The 6,202-nt window shown below is 43.9% G+C and overlaps 1 pseudogene; it reads right to left on the bottom strand.

The window, feature by feature from the left end:
- Nucleotides 1–1,549: 1,549 nt before the first annotated feature.
- Nucleotides 1,550–5,725, bottom strand: LOC139652387 (putative nuclease HARBI1; annotated as a pseudogene).
- Between the last annotated feature and the right edge of the window lie 477 nt (nucleotides 5,726–6,202).

Here is a 6,202-nt window from a genome sequence, read left to right on the forward strand (position 1 = left end):
AGCATTCAGGAGGGACAGAGGCCTATAACTTGCACATTCTGTCTGGTCTTTATCTTTTTTAAGCAAGACAGAAGAAATTATGGCAATATTTACGTCTCTTGAGAATGATCCCTTATCTAGAGAGAATTGAATCATGTCCAAAAGTAATGAGCCCAAACTGTCCCAGAAGGTGGTGTAAAATTCTGGGGGGATACCATCCAAACTGGGGGATTTACCCTTACGCATGTCCTGCGCTGCCTCCCTGAGCTCTTCAATGGTGATAGGAACGTTCAGTGAAGACAGCTTAGGCAATCGAATGTTGCCCAGAAGGTCATCACATGCGCTCCTGTCATGGACGACCTCCGAGCTATATAGGTCAGCATAGAAGCAACGGAACGTTGTGTTAACCTGTGTTGGATCAGAAAGAATACAACCATTACTTGCTCTAATGACGGTGATGTCTGATAGATGCTCATTGGCCCTCAGCCTCAAAGCAAGTCAATGGCTGGGCCTGGCTCCATTAAAGTAATAATTTTGCCGTGTTGTGTATTAAAAATTCTGCACGTCGTTTAAGGATAGCATTTATCTCTTTTTTAACTAGCTCATGCTGAAGAGCAACACCATCATCAAAATTACGTTGTAACGAATAGTCCAAGTCCGCGAACTCAGACTCCAGCATACGAAGCCTGGCTGATCAAATTTTCTTAAGGGTGGATGCGTAAAGTGTAGCGTTGTTTCTGATGAAACCCTTTGTAGCATCTCAAAGTATCCTTGGGTCATCAACAGAGCCTTTATTAACGTTAAGGAAGTCTTTTAGTTGGGCCGTAAACTGGGACTTAAACGATTCATTGCGGAGTAATGTGGCATTAAAGCGCCACCTAGGGGCTCGTGATGGGGTGGCACGTAATGAAGCCAGGCAAACCACTGCCTTATGATCAGAGAGGGTAACAGGCAACAGCCCCACATCCTTAATTTTATAGAATATGTCCTTAGAGGCAAAAATGAAGTCAATTCGTGAAAAGCTTTTATGTCTTGCTGATAGGTGGGTGAAATCCCTGGCAGTGGGGTTCATAATGCGCCAAAGGTCCACAACCCCCGTGTTAGTTGCCCATGCACGTAAGGCATCTGAAATCAGTCACAGATCTAAGCTTTCACTCTGTCCAGACCTATCGATGGAGTGATCCATTACCGCATTAAAGTTAGCACCAATGATGAGTTTAAAGCCTGTAAGGTCTAAAAGAGATTTAGTTGCAAGATCATAAAACTTCTTATCGAAGGCATTTGGTGCATAAATTGAAGCAAGTGCAATATACCTGCTTTCTATACGAATTTTGGCAATAGCTATTCTGCCTTCGTTGTCCGACCATGTACCCAATAACTCAAAACGCAGATTACGACGACAAATGATAGCCACCCCTTTAGATTTATTCATGGCCGAGGAGGTGGAGGAGTTCCCAGTCCACGGTGTACGCGGTCAATTGCGATGGAGGTGACTGGCAATCCCAGTAGTTTGGGGATAAATTCCTCGAAGAATTGTAAAAGAGTACTTCCCTCAGCTGACTCCTTAAGGTTAAGAATTCTTATGTTGTCCCGCCTGGAACGCCCCTCTAATTCCGTAATCTTGTCTGTCAGCTCCGTGATAAGTTTCCCCATCCAGTTTTTCCTTCATGGGGCAGGTGTCGTCCTCCAAGGCAGAGATGCGAGCCTCCATGCCTGTCTGACGTTCGGCAAGGACATCGGTAGCCGCGGCAACCTCCTCCACACGTTTAAAAATAGTGTCAACTTTCTCGTCCAATCTAGCCCCTGAATTTGGCGAACACATCATTAAAGATCTTTTGTGATCACTGCCCCTCTTCGGAGACCACCTCTGCAAAACTTCAGAGGAAAGTCCAAGGTGTGGAGAAGTTGAATGTCCGCCATATTCAGTCAGTAGCAGAGCTAGTAGCGCTAGACTCCTCCATCACCTCGCAGAGTTGCTCAGTTTCACGGCCGAAATACATGGGACACGGACGCGACGCGTCACGTAGACGGGGCAGAGCGGGTTTTTTTTACCTGCTACACAGACTCCGTCTTTGTAGCGTGTGGTTGCGTGCCACATAGATGATCGGATTCACTGTTTTTTGAGTTTTGCCAAGTGATAATGCAGTTGGTTATGCAGGGTTTGGAAGTGTAGGCGATATTAACTGGTACTGAATTAATTAACTAGATCGTTTTAACTACAGGATCATGGATACACATTGATTTGATTGATTTATTTTAATGTGCAATGTAAAAACACCCACAAGGTTGCTCTGCTGCGTCACATTGCCTCTGGTACAGTGAGGTATTTATTTTAATCATTTTTAAACAGATTGTACTCGTTTTTTACACAGTTCTATGGAGTTTTTACCTGTTTGAGTCGTTGTTGCGCGTAGAGGGGAAAAAATAGACCAGACGCACAAAAATAGAGATGAGCTGCGCGATGCCTGCGCGGGTGCGCGCGGCTTCTGTGGTCCATGTAGCAGCTTCAGTTGATTATAATGGACGCGCTCTGTTGCGGGCATTCTGCGGCAGATGTGTCGCGCTGCGTCCGTGTCCCATGTATTTCGGCCGTTAGTCTTCGCAGCTTTCGGCATTTTCCAAGTTTTGTGGACTGAGGTTAGTAAATTAATTGCAAAGTAAGCAATACGCGGGGAGAGACACCAGCACACAGCCGCTCACTCTAGCGCCATCCTGGAAGTCTTGCAATTATTTTTTTTAATGCTGTTATCTCAAGTCACGAGTTAATGATCTCGTTATCTCGATAAAACAAGCTTTGTTGTCTCGAGATAACGAGATAATCAACCCGTTCTCACGAGAAAACAAAATGTTGTTTCCGCTTATTACTTATGTTTATCAGAGATCAGGACTGCCATGCCAGCATGCATAGATGGCGTCTTGACAACTGACAACAACGTAACTGCAGCAAACAAAACTACACATTTATGCCTTGACTTACTGTTCAGTTATGAATGCTCCCCAACAGTCCTGACTGTGATCTTGAAGGCTGAAATCAGGTGTGATCAAATGAACCAGGCACTCATTTTCGAGTTCTCCATAATTATCCTGTGTGGCAAATTTTCTCGTGAAAACAAAAGTTGTTTTCTCGTGATAAATTATCTTATTATCTAGAGAAATTGGCCTTTTGTTTTCTTGAGATAACAAGATAAATTAACCCCGTTATCTTGAGAAAACAAGCTTTGTTATCGCGAGATAACAAAATAATTAACTCATGATCTCGAGATAACGGTATTAAAAAAATAATTGCAAGCATGGCCGTTCTCGGCTTCCGTAAGTGTCAGATAATGCTAGACCAAATTTGTATTCTTTACAAGGATAAGCAGGAAGATGTCTATTAACGGGCACTTACACTTGTACTGTTTCTCTGCCATCTTGTTCAAATTTGCCAGGTGTAGAGACAGTGTAATTGACGTCATGGCGTTCAGCTGAAAGTCTTCCGGGAAGACTGCTCTCGTGTCTCCTCGCTCATAGCTCCTCAGAGATCCCTCCTCGCTCTTTGAACCTTGCTCCTTGGAGCAGAAATATGAGCTTTGGGATGACCTTCAAAATGGTGGACCAGAACGACTTCCGGTTCAAGCAAGGAACGAGGAAATATCAAATAAGCAATCTTGGAACCCATCGTCTATCGGTCTGACGACGATTAGACTCTGGGGGCGACGGTCCAGACAACATTTCGGCTAATCTCTATCTCTCTATAAACAGATAATCTGCATATGAGACGTCGTCTCTCAACTCCAACTCCATTCTCTCCTCTCAAGTTGCTAATCGGACTGTAAACAATGACCGGCGCACAGAAGACAAAGTCTTGGCCCACATGTCAGCTGGCTACACCGGAAACCCCAAAATATTGGCTGTCGCTCCCAGAGTCTAATCGTTGTCAGACTAATAGACAATGGGTTCCGGATTGTCAAATAACAGACTTGAGACGTACCCAGAGAGTGAGTGTCTGAGAAGGAAGCTGGCTGCTGATACAGAAGGTAAGGAGTGTTGAGGTGAACCTTGGCCAAGAACAGGGACACATTTATTTTTCTGTGTTGGAACCACACATATCCTCCTATTCTACATTGGGGAGGGTCATGGTCCACTATGATGATACCAAAAACACATGGCATTGCCCTTGCTCAAAACCTCGAAAATCCTGTCCACACAAATCCATAGCCAAGTGGCACCTGCACCAGTCGAGGCATGACTTTTTCACAAAAATTGAAACTTGTCATGAAGACTCTTCTGAGACATTTTCGGCTGAGGCAGCACCTGTGGTAGATGACACACAAGCTGAAAGTATTCCTCTGTATCTCCCAGAAGGAAAGGTGCTAGTGGAAATGGTAGAGTACCTTATATCACATAAAGCCCTGCCAACAAACCTTCCAAAAAAAACTTGGCATCATTACAGTCATCAGGGCCCAGTATTTCAAAACCTTTAATCTAGATCAGAATTATCCAGATTTTGTAATGTAATTTGTAATTTTTGTCCTGGTTTTTCAAAGACTTTTCAGATAGGGTCATTCTGATCCAGATACCACAAGATCAAGATTACAGAATCTAGATTTGCAGTCTTTGGATAGGCCGCCATCTGTTGGTCAAAATAATACAACATTTCATTAACACAGTATGTATATTAAATGTCTCACTGGATTAAAAAAAAGTCAAACAAAACTGTTTTGTCAGCATACTAATGTTTTTATTGATCAAAAGACCCTAAGTAAAATAATGGCTCACTAGAGCGGTTGCAGTGCTGCCAGTGGTAGGTCAGGGCCATCTACTTGGGGCTGTGAATGATCACCTCTTCCATCACAGTGAGGAACCTTGAGTTCTTCAGCGATATTATGAAACACGATGCAGGCGAGAATTATGTTGCATGGTTGCTGTGGGTCTACACGCAGGTAGTTCAGGCATGCAAAGCCCCTTTTCAACACCCCATTTAAGCGTTCAATTGTGCTCCTAGTTCTTCCATGAGCGCAGTTAAATCTCTCCTCTGCATCATTGTTTACCATGGCAAAAGGTGTCATTAGCCATGGTAAGAGTGGGTATGTGCTGTCACCCAATATGATGCCATCTGGGGGATTTTGTTGGAGGTGTCTAAAAATATGGCTCTCCCTCAAGAGCCATGCATCATGGACCGATCCTGGCCATTTCACAACACAGTTAGTGATGATGAGGTCTGCATTTACCACAAGTTGCCCATTGATGCTGTGCCACCATTTCCTGTTGACAAACTCCCATTCCCTCTCATGGGGTGCTTGGATGTGGACATGAGTGCAGTCTATCACCCCAACAGTATTTGGGATGTTCCCCATTTCATAAAACTTGAGCTTGATCTGCTTGGTTTGTTCTGGATTTGTTGGAAATTTGATGAACTGGTTGACAAGGCTGGCTAACACAGAAGACACTCTGTGTACTACAGAGCTGATAGTGGATTTATGGACACACACACCATCTCCAATGACTTGGTAGAATGATCCACATGCGTAGAAGCGCAAAGCAATAAGTACCTGTTCCTCCACAGTCAATGCATAACTCCTTTTAGTAGTGTGTCCAGTTGTGGTCGAAGTAGACTGGCAATGAATGCAATGTCAGCCCCACCAAATCTAAATCTTGCATACAGTTCATCATTTGTGTACTCCTGAAGTTGTTTTGGGCGTGCAATGTGCACCCTTTGGCTATATTTTCTCTTTTGCCGTTGTAGACAGTGAACAATGGATGTCATTGTGTTGGAATGGTCCCTCGTTAGAACAACTGCTTTCAAGACTCCACAATTGACTTCCCAGTTCACACCTGAGCACATTTAAGCATGTGTCTTTAATACAGGTGTGCTTTGCAGGAGAGATAGACAGAAAGAGAAAATGGATATGCCAGCAAGTACTTCAAAGGGGAGCAATTTCACCCTAGCTGAAACACATGCCTTGCTGGACGGTGTACGGGCAAATTATGCCAATATGATGGCTAAACTTGGCACCTCAGTAACAGTCAAGATGAAACACAACATCTGGACTGACATCACCAAGAGTGTAAATGCCACAGGGCAGAGATGTGGACTTGAGTCATTGTGACTTGGACTCGAGTCGACTCGAGTCACTGTTTTGATGACTTGCAACTTGACTTGACAGAAAATAAATGACTTGTGACTTGACTTGGACTTGGAAGTTAAAGACTCGTGACTTAACTTGACTTGAGACATGATGAC

This window comes from Centroberyx affinis, unplaced genomic scaffold, assembly GCF_046629955.1.
Source record: "Centroberyx affinis isolate AG114_WGS23_722 - 3 ecotype Tasmania unplaced genomic scaffold, CSIRO-AGI_Caff_v1 ptg001789l_1, whole genome shotgun sequence".
In the NCBI taxonomy this organism is placed as follows: domain Eukaryota; kingdom Metazoa; phylum Chordata; class Actinopteri; order Beryciformes; family Berycidae; genus Centroberyx; species Centroberyx affinis.